Source organism: Ictidomys tridecemlineatus, chromosome 16 (genome assembly GCF_052094955.1).
Source record: "Ictidomys tridecemlineatus isolate mIctTri1 chromosome 16, mIctTri1.hap1, whole genome shotgun sequence".
Classification (NCBI taxonomy): Eukaryota; Metazoa; Chordata; class Mammalia; order Rodentia; family Sciuridae; genus Ictidomys; species Ictidomys tridecemlineatus.
This window is the reverse complement of record NC_135492.1, coordinates 2,826,890-2,848,396: the sequence shown is the minus strand read 5'-3', so window position 1 is coordinate 2,848,396 and position 21,507 is coordinate 2,826,890.

Sequence of the window (21,507 nt, the reverse complement as noted above, 5' to 3'; positions counted from 1 at the left end):
TCTGGGGTTGGCTTTTAACTTGTGATCCTCCTCCCTCAGGTCTTCATGTTTCTGAGATTATAGAAGTGAACCACTGTACTTGGCTATGTCATCAAATTTAAATCATAATAATGAAGTGAACAGTAAGTGATAGCTGACAAAGGAGTGAATGTTTGCTTGAAAACATGACTGAAGACTTGCTGACTGCCCTGAGTGGCAGTGAAGCTCCATCAGGCAGCTTCTGAATCCTGATTGATCTGTGAATGTATTGTGACTGCCATATCTGAATGAAATGATAGATTGCTGAGTAGGCATATGAAACAGAGCTGTTAAACTGAATGAGAGAAATTTCCCCACACACACACATACATTTAGGTGATTACAGGTAAATAATTCTGTGCTGAGTGATTATGTTTCATTCAGTGATATAGTAGGAATAACACTTTGGTTGTTCCTCCTATACTCCTGACACCACATCACAGTTCAAGAAAGGCAAGATGATTAGCCCCAACTTACTGATTCCATTCAGTGCCTTTCAACTAAATAGGATACAAATATCATAAATAGGAGTTTCAAACTTTTCTTCCTTATCTGTATAATTAAAACTCACACACTTAAAATTTGTTAGACATATAAATTAACAAATCGATATATCCCAACTTCATCATCCAAATCCAACCAACTTCAATTCATTGGAAGTCTTGATGCCCCTCTTTTTTTATTATGGTCTTCTCTCCATGATTTTATATATCTTGCATTCTTACCTTCACTCTCTATTTTTTTTTTCTTTTTGTTTTTATTGTTCTCCATGCCAGATTCCTCATTTTGTATCTCAGTGGTGATGGGACTGACCTAAATAACAGGAGGACATCTCATTCTGGTGAGAATGAGAGCTTCTCAAAAAATGTCTTTCTGCCCATGTGGCAGAGTTTCCCAAGGTAAGCAGGATTCAGGAAAAGGTTTTCTACATTTATTTTTCCATATTTGAATGCAGGGGTTTATTGGCCCTACATAATCAAACTAGAACAAATGAAGTTTAAAGGCTCCACATATTCCATTTTCTTTCATTATTTCTATATAGAGGCCAGACTTGAAAAGAGAAAAGTATGAAACTCTCCAGAGAAGTGGGAAAGGAAGTTTCCAATTGTAATAGAATATAAATATAAAGATACTGCACAGATACTGGCCATTAAAATGTTCTATGGGGTTTTGGGGGGCTGGGGCTGTAGCTGAATGGTAGAGCACTTGCCTAACATGAGTGAGAAACTGAACAATCTATATAATCACATAAAAGTAAACAAACTAAACCATTCTCTCCATACCAAACTACAATCAATCAATCAAGCAATCAATCAGGTATTGTACGAGAAAACAGAAAAAAATCTGTCAATAAAATAAGCAAATTTGTTTCTTTTGCCTTTATTTCTGTGTAAGTAAAATAATAATAATAATAATAATAATAATAAGCAATAATAAATACAAACTGGATATAGTGGTTCAAGCTTGTAATTCAAATGACTGAGGAGACTTAGGAAGGAGGACAGCAAATATCAAAGTAAACATCAGCAAATTAGCAAGGCCCTAATCTACTTAGTAAGACCCATGGCAACTTAGTGAGACCCTCTATCAAATTTTAAAAAAAATAGAGAGTGCTGGAGATTTGTCTTACTGATTTAACATGCCTGGGTTTATTCTCTAATACAAAAAATAAAGAAAGAAAGAATAAGAAAAATATAAAAAAAATCATAAATCCTCATTCTTCAAGTATTTCTCCTAATTAGATCATTTTACATTTTATGATCTGGGGAAGACATTTGTACATTTGCCCTGTATTTTTTTTTCTGTTTATATAAGTCAAGTAAGAATTTAGTGGGTTTCCCATCTATTTGGCTTTTATAAACACCGTGACTGATTAGGCAATGCCAGGGATCAACATAAGTCAGATCATTGTGTTAATTTCTTCCCCTTTACTTTCCATTATGTTAACTACAAGCACCCTGATTTTGGCAATTAAGGGTGACCACTTGGCCTATTCATTGTTTTAATTCTATCATGCCCATCACATTGAAATTTTCTAATTGATTGACCACAGCTCTCACAGTAAGGTCTGGCCTGCAAATATGAGCAACCATAGAGTTCTTCAAGGATGCTTGTGCTTCCCTCACAAACTTGTTTCTTATAATTTTGGTCAAGCAGACATCTTCTGAACCCCCAGAGTGCGGAGGAGAAGGTCACACATGACAGATCCACTCCCACATTTAAATCTCTCTTAGCCTCTGAATTCTGGTCAATCAGTACAAACTGTTTGCTATCTACACTTTGGTTAAACTGGTTTCTTCAGGAATCCAAACTCTGCCCTCTCTTGTCCTGAGCCATTATACAATCCGTCTTAGGTTAGCTAGCCCCAGAGCAAAACAATCTCTAAACTTTGAGTTGATCATGTCACTCTTTTATTTGAATTTCTCATGCCTGTTTTTTTTCCTAGCAGGTGAAACAGAAGAGATGACCCCTTTCCTGTCTATCACAATGCATATAGGCTGACATGCCCATAAGAAAAGGCTGGTTTATAAGGGAAAATAACAAAGTTTTCTGATGTAACTTTTACTTAGCATGGTAACCTTCAGATCTACTCTGAAAATCCCAGGGTGAACTATACTTTTTTATGAAGGATGAACAAGCATGTAGAAGTGTAATTGTACAAAGAAAAAGAATGAGCTGATATGAGCAAACTGAAGGAGTAACCCAGCAAGACCTATCCAGGCTCTTGCCTCTATGTGGCATCATTCCTCACTGAAAGTTAATACTTCTTGCTGGCCACTATGGGCTCCTTATGACTCTGAGTCAACTGGCTAAGAAGGAAGTTAAGATGTTGTTGGTGTAACTGATCCAGATTACCAAGGAGGCATTGGACAATTTTACTCCACAATGGACTTAAGAGAGCATTCTCCAAAATTGCAGTAGTTCCCTTAGGTGCATCTTTTGATATTACCCTCTCCCATTATTAGGGTCAACAGGAAACTGCAAAAACCCAATTTTGGACTTTTTGAGATAGTTTGTTTTTTAAATTTTTAAATTTTTTAATACAGTTTTTATATCTACCCATCTATCAACGTGGTTCATACTTTTTCTTTTAAGTGAATCATTACTTTGTGAGATTCTTAAGAGCCCTTTAATTGGGGGAATATTCAAATAATAATATTTTAATTCATTGTGTGACACATGCTCACCCCAATACAGGCCTCACTTAAAATATTGCAATTAACTCTATCTGATATAATAATTTCTGAGCCAGACCTTATTCTATTTAATTTTATAAGAAAAAAAATTACAGGTGTTATCCATTGTTGCTCAAATTCAAATATATACCAATAATAAGATTCTGGAGCAGGTCAAAAAATATCTGTTGTTATTAGTTAACTTACTGTATCATTAAGTGAGGGATAAAATGAGAAAGAAATAAGATTTCACAAGTAGGAAAAAAAAGAGAAACAAAGAAAAGGAGAGAGAGAGAATGAGAAAAGAAGCTGTAAAAGAGCAATTTCCACAAAGGTAAAAATGACAAAGAGATGGATGTGTCTTATTTGAATTTGTATCATATAGTGCCAGGGGGTGAGTAGGAGATAACAGAAGCAAGTATAAACTACAACATGGAAAACAAAGGTAAGAACATGGATTACAGTTAATGCTTTAAACTATTAGATAAAATAAAATAAAATTGAAGATACAAAGTTAGCAATTTGGTTTACAATTACCATTAAAGGGAAGGAATAATTTAAATGATCAAAGTTGATGTTAGAGTTGTTTATATTATAACATATCCAGGTTAAGAAAATTCTTCTTGAATCTTTGGATTTCATTAGAGTTTGGACATTTAGTCAATATTATTCAATCTTAGGACATAGATTTCTACTGACTTGCTGGGTGAGAAAGACCAATTTTATAGTTTCTTTGATTGTCCTAAGAGTAGCTTCTGCTTTATCCAATCAAGGGTCGTCTGCTGACTGCCCAGATGGTGCAGTGTTTGTATTGTGCAGAGCAGTTTTGGATGTAGGTTCTGTGATGGACCTGTGATTTCTATGTCAGTGTGTAACTATTCCTCTCTATTGAATCTTTTTCATAGTAATAAAGGTCCTAGTACTGTCTGTGGGTACAGACACTCTGTGGATTTTCTTAGGGTAGTGAAGGGTCTCCAGTTGTTCAATTTGACTCCAGTTTCTACTACCTCATATTGTGAATGGCATCTGTTGATTCCACATGCAAAGCACCCCAATTATCCAAACAATTCCCTGTCATTTTCCAGTTAGGATTATGGTTCAGGGTGTGCAACTCTAATGGCTGGTATCACCTGTCTTTTTTTGAATAGCCTCAGGCAATTTCTTACTGGTCTCTATGCTGCTAGATATGGAGGTAACTTCCCTCTGATTGATTTTTGAATCTCTGCTCTGCAACCTGGATCCCAGGGACTCTCCCTAGTCTTCCTTCCTGTGTTGTGCCCCCTCAACTTAATTTCAGTGTCCAGGGGTATATTGAACCCTCCTTTCTTTGTTTGGGGTAAAAGCTGATTCTTTGTTGCTCTGTCTTTGTCAAGTGAGCTAGAAATCACTGTACAGAGCTTTTTATCCTTGTCTGTGTCACAGGGAATGAGCAGAGTTTGCTGTACTTTCCAGGGTAGTCAAGTTGAGCTCACTTTATTCCCCTTATTGGTGGTGAAGAGAGAGGAGAACAGTTTCAGCAATTTAGGGCTAATAGTGGCTCTTTTAGAAGTTCTTTATGGCCCTAATTTTAAGGGATTCACTGTAGGGGGCTTCCCTCTGGCTTAACTTGCAGCTATCTGGGTGTGAGAAGACACCATGCTAATTTAAGAGGTTGACAGGGCAGCTCAAGGTTCAGATATAGGGATTTAGTATAAAAAGAGAGAAATACACAATTTTAAAGGAAACACCTGCAAGTCATTAAAATGTAGAATTAAGCCACTGAAATGCAGAAAATGTAGTTGCAAGCCTTGGCCATGCCTTTGTAAAATGAAGGAAAACACATTGAAGAAAAACTGGCCTGAATTTTGAAGCTCCACCTTGAATCTACCTCCAGTCCAGCCCCTGATATAGCCCTCCTATAAATATTGGACCCTAGCCCACATAAAGTCTGTTTTTTAGCCTCAAGGCAGCCCTATTTACCCTTGACTATGTATTTGTCTGCCTAAATAAACCTCTTCTATGCCTTTGTTTGGCTAGTGATGAAATTATTTTTCATTGCATATGCCAACCTGCCAACCTGAGTTGTGTTTTCCATATTCTTCAGAAACTCCTTGGACCCTTCTCTAGAGACATCTCTTTTCCCATGGCAGTTCCAAAAGGTGGTCATGGACCCCAGCTCAGCTTTCTGCTCAAAAATGTCTGTTAAGCTGTTTATGTTATCTTTAAATTTTATAGTCTAAATTGTCATATATGACAGCAGAAATCATTATAGCTCACATTATACACACAGAACTTATTTTTTTCATATCTCTTGTTGTACATCAAGTATATTCACACAATTCATTTCTTCATATATGCACTTAGGGTAATTATATCTATCTCATTACACTACTTTTTAACCCTCTTCCACCTCTTTTTCCTTCCCACTCCTTTGCTCTATCTAAAGTTTATCTAATCCTCTCATGTTCCTTCTCAAACTCCACTATGAATCAGACATTTTTAGTCAGGGAAACTCCCAGTTTGTACCAGATAGCAAAGTATTCATAGTTTTCTAATCTCTCCTAATCCCCAGCAGCTGCTAACTTGGAAAAGTGATTGCTCAATTCAAAACAGTCCTTTATGACAGATGCAAAGCCACCAGAGTGCAACACACAAGACCCTCAGAGACAAGCCATCCTTAATAGAAAGTAGAAAGTGAGAGGGGGGAGGAGATACACTTCAGAGACTAATTTAGAGAGCAGGAACTGTGAAGTCTACAGGCAAGATAAGGAGATGAGACACAGCGCCCACAACACAGAAGCAGATGCCAAAAGAGATGCTTGAGATGCAGTCCCCAAACAGGAATGGTGGTTGCCATACCCCACCACAAGTTGCCCTGTACCCAAAACCAACCCTCACACCCTGGTAACCCCCATCATCTTGATTCTATTTTAAGGAGCATTCTGATACTGTTGTGCTTTAAATTGTCTGTATTTCCAACCATTCTTAAGTGGGCAAACTTATAAGAATGTCTGCTTGCCCCTGCCAATGCCCTCCCTCTTTATCCATGGTTTATGTTGGGAGTGGTCAGGGCATTCTGCCTTTGTTTTCTATTCAGGTGCCCATTTTTTCAGTATCTCCAGATCTCAGACTATGTAATATTAAATATTAGAGATTTTTTTTCATTACCCACCTCTTAATTCTGCTTCTCCTTTACTACCTCCTCTCTGCACTGTGAGGAGATTGGGAGTGCTGCTTGGCTGGTTTATGCCATTTCCTAAAACAGAAAATAATCTTACATCTTAAAATGCAGACTTGGTTGTTAGTTTTGAGAATTGAGGGGTTTTAATGTAAGTTTAAACTTCTTAATGTAAGTTCTCAGCACTATAAATTTTTCTTGGCTTTGGCTGTATTATGCACCTTTGATATATAATGCTTTTATCAGTCTAAATTTGTATTATTTCTTTAATTCATGAATATTCAGAGTATTTGGTGGAATACTTACAGTTATCTAATACTCAACAAAAGTTCCAAAATATATGTTTGGGAAAAGAGCCTTTTAAATAAATGGTTCTGGGGCTGGGGATGTGGCTCAAGCAGTAGCGCGCTTGCCTGGTGTGTGTGCGGCCCGGGTTTGATCCTCAGCACCACATACAAAGATGTAATGTCCGCCAAGAACTAAGAAAAAATAAATAAATAAATGTTAAAATTCTCTCTCTCTCTGCCCCCCTCTCTCTCTCACTCTCTCTTTAAAAATAAATAAATAAATAAATAAATAAATGGTTCTGGGAAAATTATATACACCTCTCTTGAAGGAAGAAGCTAGATCCATATATCTATTCAAATCAAAATGGATCAAATACTTAGGAGTTGGACCATAAACTTTGCAACTGATACAAAACAAACAAACCATAAAACAAACATATTGGTACAGGAATTGACTTTCTTAACAAGACCTCTAAAGCTCAAAAGTCAATAAGTGGATATAATCAGATTAAAAACTTGGGCACAGAAAAGAAAATAAGAGTGTGATGAGAGCCCACAGAATGGGAGAAAAGTTTTTCCAGCCACTCCTCTGACAGGGTATTAATATCTAAAATATATAAATTAATCAAAAAGTCTAACTCCATCACCACCACTACCACTAACAACAAAATAACCCAATCAATAATTGAGTAAAAGTACTTAACAGACATTTCTCAAAACACAAAACAGATTGTAGACAAATGTATGAAAATTGTTCAACATCTTTAGCAGTCATAAAACTGCAAATAAAAACCATGTGAAGATTTTATCTTAGTCCAGTCAGAAAGGCAATAATCAAAAGTAAAAATAAATAAATAAGTGCTGGAGAGAATGTGTGGGGAAATTTATATTCATACAACATTGGTGGGACTGCAAACTGATAAAACCACTCTGGAAAACAGTATGGGGAGTTTTCAAAGTGCTAGAAATGTAACCACCTTATGACCAAATTATTCCACTACATGGTATTTATCCAAAAAACTAAAATCAGCATTCTGTAGTGATAATGGTACTTAGATATTGGTAGCAGAAAAATTCACAATTGCCAAGCTATGAAACTATCCAGACGTTCTTTAATAGATAATTGGATAAAGAAAATGTGGCATACATACACAATATAGTTCTTCTACTCACCATAAAGTAGAATGAAATTATGACTTTTGTTATTAAATGGATGGAAATAGAGAATATCATGCTAAATGAAATAAGTCACACTTAAAAAATCTAAAGTTAAATGTTTTCTCTCATATTCAAAAGATTTTCCAAACTAAGGGGAAAAGGTGTAGAAGTCAGATATCATAAAGACTAAAGGAATATCAGTGAAGTAGAAGAAGATTGAAGTGGAATGAGGAGGCATAAAAAAGAGGAGAATATTCAGAATGAATTCAACAAAATCATACTGTGTGCAAATATATAAATATACCATGGTGTATTCTACATTTATGTATATGTAGAAAGTAAAAATGAAATATAAATAAATAAATTAATGAAAAAAATATTATTAGAGAAAGAAGAAAAAGGGAAAGGTGAAAAGGGACTAAATTGGAGTAAAATATTCCATGCAAGTATAATTTTGTCAAAATAAATCCAACTACTATGTATAACTATAATGCTTTAAAACAAACAAACCAACCTCTCTCTCTCTCTCCCTCTCTCTCTCTCTCTCTCTCTCTCTCTCTCTCTCTCTCTCAGATGGACCTGGTGGTGCCTTCTGGTAATTCCAGGAACTAGGAAGGATGAGGCAGGTAAGTGTATTCAGGTTGTAAATGTTTAGTCAGGAAGATCCCCAAAAACTCATGAGTGAAACAATAAAAAAAAAATCAGAGGTGAAATGATTGTGTTGTGTAAATTTTAATGTAATCAGCACATTATTCACCTGATAGGGATTATGTGGCTTATAACTACATGGAAGTAAGATGTGGATACTGGAGATAGGTTCTTCGGGGCATGGTTTTTGTATTCATATTTTGTCTATGATCAGTGAAACTCTCTCTCTCTCTTTCTCTCTCTCTCTCTCTCTCTCTCTCTCTCTCTCTCTCTCTCTCTCTCTCTCTCTCCCCCCTTCTGGTGCTTAGTCCTTATATACTTCCCTCCTCCACACTCTTCCACCATAACATTCTTTCTCACCTCAGGCCCTGAGAAATAGGGTCAACCATCTATGGATTGAGACCTCTGAAACTGTAAGCCCCAAACTACTTTTTTTTTATTGTTCAATAATAAGAAAGTAAATAAAAATTCCATGAATATAGAGTTAAAACACACACTTCTATATAAGTCCTGGGTACAAGAAATCTTAGAAAGAAATCCATAGCCCCACACACAGGTTAGAAATGAAGAGAGACAAAGTTATTTTCTTGATTTTGTAAAAACAATTTACATAAGGAAAGAGGAACATAAATGAAATTTTAAAATATGCATCTTCTCTGTTCTCAAAGATATAGAGCTTGAAAAATAACCATTCCCAATTTCAAAATGCAGGAATACTGCAAGAACAGATATCAGAGTTCTCCAGGCTATAAGCAGGTCAAGATTCTAGGAGACAGCAGGGGTCTTCAAAGACAGGAGGAAGTCTCACTCCCTGGGAAAGGCATCCTGCCTCTGGAAGCAGATCAGCCAGGTGCCAGGTTGGTCAGACTGGATGAGTGAAACACTTAGTAGTCTTGCACTCTTACAGGCCTTTTCTCCACAAGCACTTCTGGGTGCTCACAGTAAAGATTGGGAGAGTCCAGAGATGATCTCTCCCACATAGCAAAACTGGGAGGGGAAAGAGTGGCTGCTGCACAGGGGGAAGGAAGTTGGCCTTAGCCCTTCCCTCTGCTTCTTCCCTGTGCACAAGCAAGCCTCCCCTCAGAATTGGCTGCAAGGGGAAGTAAATGCTTCTGCCTTCCGTAGTAGGTCTCTACAGCTGGAAGCAGAGATAATAAACAAACAAACAAATGAAAACCAGCCAACCAACCAACAAAAAACACTCCATAACACTTTGATGCCTGCTGGGATTCCTTGATATGTGGAAGGGACGGAAATGAATGGGAAGGATGGGAGGCCACAGAGAGTAAAACCAGCTTACTCAAAAACTCAGAATGTGCAAGAGACCAGTATTTTTTAGCCCATTTAAGGGGGCCTATGAACCACAAGAGTACAATAAGAATACCCTTTCCTTCTTTGCAAAACATAACTTAAAACAATCAGTAACATCCCGATTCAGACTGACCATTAAAAGGGACTTTTAAATATTTCAACCACTTGGCTGGACTCACTTAGTTCTGTAGGCCTGATAAAGTCAGAAAATATGAGGGTGTGTAGCCAGGTCCCCCTGGGAACATGGCACTATTCTCACTCTCTTGAGAAAACGATATGTTTCCCTTCTGTCACCATCAGGACACACTCCATGAATGCACTGCTGGTACATGTGTGTGCTGTCAGTGATCCTGCCTGAGGAGAACATGAGGACAGAAGGAAAATTTCCTCCTGTACCATCTGGGCCTCCCTAGGGCATTCCATTCTCAACCACCCAAAGAGCAAACTTGAGCTTTTAAGAACTAAGCTTGTGGTTGTTTGTCACAACAGCAACAAAAATGCAGGCAGACCTAGGTTCAATGTCCTGCCTCTTTCTCCAGTCTGAGATAGAATATGGATACCAACATCAGGAAAATAATTTTTTTCTTTTATGACCATTCCACTATTTTTCCAAACACATTTATTCTCTTCTGGGTTTGCCCATCTGATTTTGGATGTTGCCCTTCTTTTCTTTTGCAGCTTTGCTTTTTACCAATCAATCTTAGTTATTGTTTTTGTTGTTGTTGTTGTTGTTTTTGTCAAACAGCTCCAGCATCAAAATCACATGTGAGGTTATATTGACAATTACTTTGTTTCTTGAAGGGCTATGTTTTATCTTAATATTTTCTGTGACTTAAATTTGGTTGAAAACTAGATCTTGAATAAGTAGAGAAAAAAAGAGGGTAGAGAAAAAAGAGGGTATTTTCTTCTGTTGAAATATTAAGGTAAGGTTTTTACAACATGCCCCAGAGTTGGGCTAGCTTTAAGGTTTCTGGACATAATGCTGCTGTGTGCCAGAAACTCTGAACAATCTAGCAAGGCCTCATGGGCAGACTCATTATTTACTGGAGGATTGTTTCCCCAGTGTCTGCTCCACTTCCCACCTTTTGTCTTTATTTTTTTTTTTCTCTGCCTCAGAGAGAATCATCTTCTTGCAGGTTGATTTTTTAAATATTTTGTAGACTGAGAGTGGAGGGTGAAAAAAAAGGCATTTTTCAATGTTTTCAGAAAGCCTCCATCTCTGGAAAGCACTGCCTCTTTTGATCCTGGACTTTGTGGTCTTTCCCTTTCCCACATCTCTGGGAACCTGGAATACATTCCTGCTCCTGATGCAGGAGTACGTGTTCTGCCTCTTTCCCTCATCGTAGCTGAAATGGGAGTTTGTCATAGACATTTGCTGGCTGTAGCAGTATTTGTTGCCCTTCCCCACCATCTAAGGCACTTTTTGGATATAGGAAATAGTCAGAGGGGATGTCATATATTTCCTGCCTCAGGCAGCATCTCATCTCAGTCGTTGGACTGTCTGGATGTGTCATATGAGCAGGTGCAGTTGGTATATGCAGCAACACAGTACAGCAATGTGCCAACTCTCCCCAAGCTTTCTTCCTCCCTCACAACTTCACACTTACCAACCTCCACCCTCTTATCCATCAGATTGCCTGGGTTTCTCTAACCTGTGTTCTGATGATCTTTCCTTGGTAGAATAGTGCTCAGGCTTCACATGCCCTGCAGATCTGACTGGTTTAAGGAGGGATTTGACCATTTTCTTGTGAATGATGCTCTTGTCATGTCTTCACTTTTTAGGCAGAAACTGAATGTCAGGTGAGGATATTTTGAAAAGAATGTTAGTAATATCATGTGGGTTTTTGCCAGCTATATTTGATAAACTATTAGAAGAAGAACATGAGGTTAGAAAAGAACTGGTTGATTCAAAAATAAATTAAATAAGATATATGTAAAGCTCAGAAATTTCAGGTTTTGCATGATTGGACACTGAATAAATTTGGTTATCATTATTTATATAAAAGACTTGCTTCATGGCAAGTAGCAAAGTCAGTGTAACCAGGTCAAAAAAGAAACAGCTTACTTTCACTTTAGTATTTAAAAGGCACAAGGTTGATGTTTACTTTTGGTGTAGATATGATGGCTCATGCAATGTGTATGGGTTCACAGGCATGTAGTACCATAACTAAAACAGAAGAGAGACACTATTAAAAGAATTGTAGTCATAATCTATAGGATTTGTTATTAATTGGATTTATTTAATAAAAAGCTCACAAAGTTTATGAGAAATTTATTTTGCAAAATCTCTACCAGCTTGTAAAAGAAAAAAAATCTAGACTATTGGTTATAAAAACACTCCTGTGCATCAAGATTTCAGAAAACAGGAAGGAAGTTTAGGAAGTTATAAAGCCAAAGCAATACATAGTACCCATGCTACTTGAAGGTGTAATCAGGTAGGATAACAAAAGAAAATGTGTTATTCAAACCAAGGAGAAAAATGGACCAGACTGACACACATAGAGCCCAAAACAAAGATGGCAATCAGGGTCCAGTCTCTACCACAGTAGTGGACTTGAAACTCTAAAAACATGTTTCTCTTATCTCACTTAGAGTAGATTATTTCTTCAAAATCTTCCTTCACTGATTACATATTGCTAGTTCAACATAAGAGAAAGAATATATCCTTTCTTTCCTCCTGAATTTGGGCTGACTGACGTTAGTGGCTGAATCAGCGGAAGGTAATATTTTGATACTCTGTAACATTGGTGGCTTGAAAGAACTTCCACACTGTAGTTGTGCTACAATAGTGCCAAAGCTTTCCACATGGCCAAGAAGATGCTGTGAGATGAGGGAATGAAACACAGGCTTTCTGAAAAATGCTTGGGGAACTCCAATCATTAAAGGTTGCATTTGTTCTTTTTCAAAGAGCCCAGCAACAAAAACTTGAACAGTTTCATCACTGCTGCTCACAGCACCAATGTGTGTGGCCACAGACAACACCTCCTGCTTTGTTCAGGGACTATTGCCTAAATGTGCATGGCCTCTGATCCACACTGATTATCACAGGGAGAGGGATTTGTCAGGTGGGCTGAAGAAGAAGTGTCACCATTAATTTGCTTAGTTTGCTTTGTTCCCTTTATGACCAGCAGCAGCCCCCAAAAACATCTGTCCTGGCATGCTCACCAGAAAGAAATTTTCTATAGAAAGACCTAACTTTTATTAGCCCCCAACATGAATGAGAAAAAGCCAGTGCTCTGGATAATACTTACCTGTGTGTTTCAGCCTGAGCTGCTGAAAGTTCTCTGGGGTGGACTAAGTCCTTATGTGCTAAAGGAGCCATTTCAGAGGGACTGGAACCACTTCATTCCTTCTCTTTGTGGGTAATGCAATTGTATATAGGAAGCCTTAAAGCTCCATCAGTTTCCTGAAACACACCAGGTGCAGGAAGACAGACATCCCATGAGATATCTACCCTGAGACCACTGTGAGAGAGATGGACTAGTCATAAAAACACCTTGCTCTTTAAATCCTCTCACACCAAGCATCATCTGGAAGATATGTTTTTCTCTAAATGCTATGTGGTAAAGAAATGAAGTCTTGATATATGGCCTCCATGAGCTGAAGCAGCTTCTCAGGCCATCATTGCAGAGGCCCTAGGCATCCAGAAGAAGAAAAAACACCCCACTGTGCCATGTCCTGATTTCTCATCCACACCATCACTTTTTTTTTGTTCCCCTGGAGTGATAGATGACAAGGACAAAGCTCACAGATTTAGTTTCTACATTTAATTTTGAGTCATCTCATATTTTTTTTGCATACTTCAAGGTGGATCAAGTATCTGTTTCTTCCTTACATGGATATTCTGTCACCAGCTCCATTTATTTAAAAAAATTTTTCTTTTTCTGCTGTATTGCCATAGTTATATTTAAAAAACAGTGAATATTTATATTTGGGACAATTTCTGAGTTCTCTTCTCTGTTCATTAACTTACTTTTCTTTGTTCTTAAAGGTGACATTGGGGCTTTTAGTTACCTCATTTCCATGTAAGTGTTAGGATCAGCTAGTCAATGTCTTCTAAAAAATATTCTGCTGAATTTATTAAGAGAGAATCAATGGATTATTCTGGAAAGAATGCACTTCTTAAAATATTAAGCCTTATAAGTAAATCTATGTCTACATTTATTTATATTATTCCTTGATTTTCTTATCCATGCATCTGAGTCTATGGTGTAGACATTTTCCACATCTTTCATTGAGTATTAAACCAACATTGAGTTGCTAATGAAGAAACACTGTATGAGATGAAAAAAGCTGATCTGCAGTATTAGAGGGTTGGGGCACTTGGGCATCAGCCGCTGCAATCCATTGTAGTGTAGGCAGCACCCAGACTGATTAACTGCAGGGCTCTGGAAGTCAGTATTGGCTCAGTGTAGATCACACTGCTGCATCAGGAGACCTGAGCAGGTGGAAGTCTTCAGATCATCTGCCCACCTCCCTGTAGGGTCTCTGCCTGGATGTTGCCACTATTAACAACTAGAACTTTAGAATAGGCTGTCACTCTCTCAGTGAGTGGATCTGATCACTCTGAAGAGAATTACAGCTGGGAATAACTCTTCACAAGAGACTCAGCATCCCACTAGTCATTATCAACATTTACTGGCAAATAAATATGATAAACTCACATTATTTTACCAAATTAATCAAAGGACACTTCTTCTATTCATCCGAGAATAAACATATTATATGTGAGGTAGAATTATTATTATTTTATAAATTCTATTTCACTAAGAAAAAAAATTTAGGGATGGGGTTGTGGCTCAGCAATAGAGTGCTCACCCAGCACATGTGAGGCCCTGAGTTCAATCCTCAGAACCACATAAGAATAAATAAATAAATAAATAAATAAACAAATAAATAAATAAATAAATAAAGCTATTGTGTACAACTAAAAAATAAATATTAAAAAATTAATCTTTTTATTTCTTAGATGAGAGATGTTGAGTGCCAGGGGACTATTAAACTCCTTAATTTGTTTTTTTCTAATCATCTTTATAGGGTGCTAGGAATAATGATTTGAATAAGGCCCCTGCTCCTATAAAAATAGGGGTGTGTGGCAGTAACTCTTCTCCATTGGATTAAAAATCATGGTAGAGTGTTTTGTAACCCCTGACACTTGCTTTGTCATGGCAACCACTTTTTGCCAAATGGAAGATACCAACAAAAAGCTGAGCGAGACTCTGGGGGACAGTTCAGCAGAACTGGGATAACTTAAATAGTGGGTCAAGCAAAAGATTATCAAAAAAAGAATGTGACCATTAAGTGCACCAACTTCCACTCAGGATAATGTCCATCCTCACAAAGATAAAACAATTGTAACATATATGCTTTATATTTTTCTCTGAAGTATGTGTTTGACCTTAAAATGAATAAAGTAAATGTTTTTTAAATAAATTTATTTATTTTAATTAGGAACATATGACAGCAAAATGCATTTTGAGTCATTGTATACAATTGCAGCACAACTTTTTATTTCTCTCATTGTACACAATGTAGAATCACACCCTATGTGCAGTCTTACATGTACCTATGGTAATGATGTTTTTTCTCATTCCACCATCTTTCCTGCCCCCATGAACCCTCTCTGACCTGCCTCCCCTTTGCTCAAAGTTTCTGTATTTTTTCCATGCCCCCATCCATGTAATAGATTAGCATCCACTTATAAGAGAAGGCCCCAACTTCCTTAACAAGACTTCTAAATCACAAGAAATAAAATCAAGAATTAATAAATGTGATTTTCTCAAATTAAAAAGCTTCTCAGCAAAATATTACTCAGCATTAAAAGAGAATAAAATCTCAGCATTTGCAAGTAAATGGATGAAGTTGGAGAATATCAAGCAAACTAAAGTAAGTCAATTCTAGAAGTAAATGTTTTGATGGGTCTGTTAGAAGCTTGTCCTTGTGAATATTGCAGCAGGATTGATGGAGAATGAAGAAGAACACCTCTGGGATTGTGTACTTTTGTAGCTGGAAAATGGAGAAACTGACAACATTGTTCTTAACAAGAAAGACTGGCAAAAAAACAGCAATGTTCTTTAAGCTGTACATAAGTGAATAATTTCTTTTTTTAGTAAAAAATTCTCTGTGCATCCAGGGTGGCTATAGTGCGTTATACTGAGATTGTGAAAACCTGGGTTTTATTTCTTTCTAGTTTCTTTGTCTAGTAAAAAGGAACCTGTTCCACCGAATCAAATAGTTCCTGCTTCAACCAACTTTTTAGTAAAATGACTTTTGCCAGCTCAATAAAACTCTCTATATTCCTTTCCTTTATTTTGAAACCAGAAAAACATGACTTGTCTTTTTTAACATTCTGGGTTGGTTACCAATTTGACTGAGATAAATCATGCAGAAATCATGCACTCTTTTGAAAGGTATTCCAGAGCACAGAAATGGAAGTTGAAAATCATTGCTATCTTTGTGACTTCTTTTCTTTCAATGGCTCTTCTTGCTCAAATTTGTCACTCCTCTTACTGCAATTACATCAAACTGAATCTATGTCCATTCCCCAGACCACCTCTACCCAAACCCCAGCTTCTTCAGCCATACTTCATCCAGTATTCATCTCTTGCTTATGTTTTACAATTTTTCTTTTGCATGTTTTGGTATGTTGACACATTTGAGATTGCCTATCATTCAGTTGTTTGTTGGGGACATACACATTGTCAATAAAACATATTTTGTTTATGTTTCATGCAGAATTAAATTGGTATAAATAAATGTTTATATTTGAGAGTGTACATTGTTCCCAGACATTGTTCTTACCTATAAGTTGTTGTGAACGCAGTTCTTCAGGAATTATAGATAATATCAACAAATTTATTTATGATATTCAATATGATTTTATAAATTGCATTTATGAGAAGCATTTACTGTATGTGATAAGCCAACATTTTATTATAAGAAACTTGTTAATTTATAAATACAGCCTTCCAATGTTACTATTACTTCTTGGTCTACAGAAAATAAGAATCAGAAACCTAGCCCACTTTTAATTTTTTAAGATGTATGAGGACTTGATCTTGACTTCTGTTCCATTTTCTGATACCTTCCCTGAAATCACACTACATATTAAACCACAGTGATGTAAGAATTCACTATTGTACATTAAAATACTGAACATTGACCACATTCATAAGAAGATGGAATATTGTCAATGAGGCTGAAGTCTAGCAGGCCACTATGCACACACAAGACAGAGCAAGCTTTTCTTTCCTGCTAGAGCCCACATTTAAATCTGTGGAAATACTATCTACTCAAAACAGTTCCCTTTCTTCCAAGTCAATATTCATGATTCTAAATAGAATAACAGGCCATAAAACATGGGAAAAATCTGAATAGAATAACAGGCCATAAAAGATGGGAAGAAAAAATTGTTTCTACTGGTCAAATATTAAGTCATTTTTTTAACTCAACTGCAAAATTTATTTCACATTACTTTTATCCAAACTTTTTTAATTCAACCACAGAAAGGTTCTCGGAAACCATTAACAATGAATGCTGAGAGTCTGTTGCATTCCAGGACTGAACTGCATTTGATGCCAGGCTCTGTAAAAAGAGTGCAGTTTTTTTTAACAGTAACAGGCCCACCTTCTTTGATAAAGGGTTTTTAAGTCTCTATCTTCACCTGCCATTGTTTAAAAAAAGTCTGACAACTAGGATCTTAAAGTTCTAAATTTTTTATGATCCAAGTTTCTAACTATATGAGATTTATACTTGCTTAGGTTTGGTATCATATTATCCTGTACATACTGAGGGTGTTTGGCTGTAGGAAAAGAGATGGTTTCAGTCACACACACACACACACACACACACACACACACAGAGAGAGAGAGAGAGAGAGAGAGAGAGAGAGAGAGAGAGAGATCAGCAACTTTATTTATAGAGAGTAAGATAATTACTATACCTTTTAATCAATGGAAGGTCTGAGAAATGTTGTTTGCACTGTAAAAACTAAAGTGACCTCAAAACCTAGTGGGCCATGTTTGTTTGAGTTAGGACCTCATAATGGATGAGGACAATTTATATTTCTCTGACTAGTTTTACATAAGCATGTTTGGATTTCATTAGACAACTCTAGCATCTCTAGACATTATACAAAACTGTGTTTATTAATCCAAATGGCAATTTTCTAGGATGCATTCTAGAAGACCAAAATTGAGAGCATTAATAAGCACATAATTCTTAATTAAAGTTTGCATCTTTCTCTCTGGTGCAGGACTGCCAGTGGACCACCACAGGAGTTCAAGCCCACAGTCTAAATCTACCAATACTGGCCTGTGAGGGTGCCATTTGAACATCATGCCTGTTCCACCCCTCCCCCAGTGAGGCATACACTTATCACAACCTAGACTCCAGTGAAGAGTCACCCATTCTAACCAGAAGACCTCTGAAAGAGGTCAAGACTGGAAGTCTAGATCCACCCACACCAACTTGCACAGGACTCAGAAGCTTCCATTGAGAAACACCAGTAGGGTCTGGAAACCCAATACCAAGGGAGAGGTTCAGAAAATCTGCACACATCCTACAAAAATATAAGGAAGAAGCTTTAATATTTGAGATTCACACAGCAAGAAAATAAGACACATAGACAACATAGGAAAAAAAAGGGAGAAAAGTATCCCAAACAAATCAGGACAGTATAATAACAAAATCCACAGACAGTGAAGTTGATAAAATATCAGAGAAGTTGTTCAGAAAGTTCATGATTAAAATAATCTGAGAATTAAAGAATGAACTAAATGAGCAAATACAGGGAAAAATTGATGACTCCAACAATGAGATAAGAAAGCAAATACAGGTAGAAAAAGATTACTTAAAAAGAGAGACAGAGACTCTGAAATAAAATTGGTCAGAAATCGTTGAAATCTGGGGTCTGGGGATATGGCTCAAGTAGTAGCGTGCTTGCCTGGCATGTGTGAGACACTAGGTTCCATCCTCAGCATCATATAAAAAATAAAATAAAGATATTGTGTCCACCTAAAGTTAAAAAATATTTTTTTTAAATCCTTGAAATGAAGGATAACATAAATCAAATTAAAAAAAAAACTCAATAGAAAGTATAACCAACAGACTAGATCACATGAAAGAAAGAATGTCACATAATGAAGACAAAGTATACTCTGAAAAAAAAACAGTGAAAATAGTTAGAAACTATAAACAGAATATCCAAAAGTTATGAGATGGCATAAAAAGACAAAATTGAAGAGCTATTGAGATAGAAGAAGGCACAGAGTTTCAAATCAAAGGTATGCACAATCTCTTTAATGGAATAATATCAGGAAATTTCCCAAGCATAGAGAACAAATTAGAAAACCAAATACAAGAGGCTTGCATGACACCAAATGGAAACAATTACAACAGATCTACACAAAGGTACATTATAATAAATATGTCTATCATACAGAATAAGAATAGAATATTAGAAGACACAAGATAGAGGAATCAGATCACCTATTGAGTGAGATCAATTTATATATAAGAAGATTTTTTAACACAGACCCTAAAAGCCAAGAATTGTGAAAAAACATTTTAAGCTTTGAAAAAAAATGAATGCAAATCAAGAATCTTATATTCAGCAAAATTAAGCTTTAGGTTTGATGATGCAATGAAAACATTCCATAATAAACAAAAGTTAAACTAATTTACAGCTAGAAAGCCTGCCCTATAGAACAACCTCAGCAAAATATTTCTTTTTTTAAAATTTTTAAAATTTTTTTTGGTTGTTCAAAACATTACAAAGCTCTTGACATATCATATTTCATACATTAGATTCAAGTGGGTTATAAACTCCCATTTTTACCCCAAATAGAGATTGCAGAATCACATAGGTTACACATCCACATTTTTACATAATACCATATTAGTAACTGTTGTATTCTGCTAACTTTCCTATCCTCTACTATCCCCCTCCAATCTTCTCTCTCTACCCCACCTACTGTAATTCATTTCTCTCCTTGTTTATTTTCCCATTCCCCTCACAACCTCTTATATGTGATTTTGTATAATCATAAAGTGTCCCTCCATTTCCATGTAATTTCCCTTTTCTCTCCCTTTCCCTCCCACCTCATGTCTCTGTTTAATGTTGATCTTTTCCTCCTGTTCTTTCTTCCTGCTCTGTTCTTAGTTGATCTCATTATATCAAAGAAGACATTTGGTATTTGTTTTTAGGGATTGGCTAGCTGCACTAAGCATAATCTGCTCTAGTGCCATCCATTTCCCTGCAAATTCTATGATTTTGTCATTTTTTAGTGCTGTGTAATACTCCATGGTGTATAAATGCCACATTTTTTTAATGCATTAATCTATTGAAGGGCATCTGGGTTGGTTCCACAGTCTAGCTATTGTGAATTGTGCTGCTATGAACATCAATGTGGCAGTATCCCTGTAGTACGCTCTTTTAAGGTCTTCAGGGAATAGTCCGAGAAGGGCAATAGCAGAGTCAAATGGTGGTTCCATTCCCAGCTTTCCCAGGAATCTCCATACTGCTTTCCAAATTGGCCACACCAATTTGCAGTCCCAACAGCAATGTACAAGTGTACCCTTTTCTCCACATCCTCACTAGCACTTGTTGTTGTTTGACTTCATAATGGCTGCCAATCTTACTGGAGTGAGATGGTATCTTAGGGTGGTTTTGATTTGCATTTCTCTGACTGCTAGAGATGGTGAGCATTTTTTCATGTATTTGTTGACTGTATGTTCTCCTCTGAGCAGTGTCTGTTCAGGTCCTTGGCCCATTTGTTGATTGGGTTATTTGTTATCTTATTGTCTAGTTTTATGACTTCTTTGTATACTCTGAATATTAGGGCTCTATCTGAAGTGTGAGGAGTAAAAATCTGTTCCCATGATGTAGGCTCTCTATTTACCTCTCTTATTGTTTCTCTTGCTGAGAAAAAACTTTTTAGTTTAAGTAAGTCCCATTTGTTGATTTTTGTTATTAACTCTTGTGCTATGGGTGTCCTATTAATGAATTTGGAGCCCGATCCCACAATATGTAGATCGGAGCCAACTTTTTCTTCTATCAGATGCAGAGTCTCTGATTTGATATCAAGCTCCTAGATCCATTTTGAGTTAACTTTTGTGCATGGTGAGAGGAGGGGATTCAGTTTCATTTTGTTGCATATGGATTTCCAGTTCTCCCAACACCATTTGTTGAAGATGCTATCCTTCTTCCATTGCATGCTTTTTAGCCCCTTTATCAAATATAAGATAGTTGTAACATTGTAGATTAGTCTCTGTGTCCTCTATTCTGTACCATTGGTCCACCCGCCTGTTTTGGTACCAGTACCATGCTGTTTTTGTTACTATTGCTCTGTAATATAGTTTGAAATCTGGTTTCAGTATACTGCCCAATTCACACTTCCTGCTTAGAGTTGCTTTTGCTATTCTTGGTCTTTTATTTTTCCATATGAATTTCATGATTGCTTTATCTATTTCTACAAGAAATGCCGTTTGGAATTTGATTGGCATTGCATTAAACCTATAGAGAACTGTTGGTAATATTGTCATTTTAATGATGTTAGTTCTCCCTATCCATGAACAGGGTATATTTTTCCATCTTCTAAGTCGATTTTATTCGATATGAGGATGGCCACCCGGGCTTTCTTACGAGGACCATGTGCATGGTATATTTTTTTCCCAACCTTTCACCTTCACCCTGTGTATGTCTTTTCCAATCAGATGTGTCTCCTGGAGGCACATATTGTTGAATTTTTTT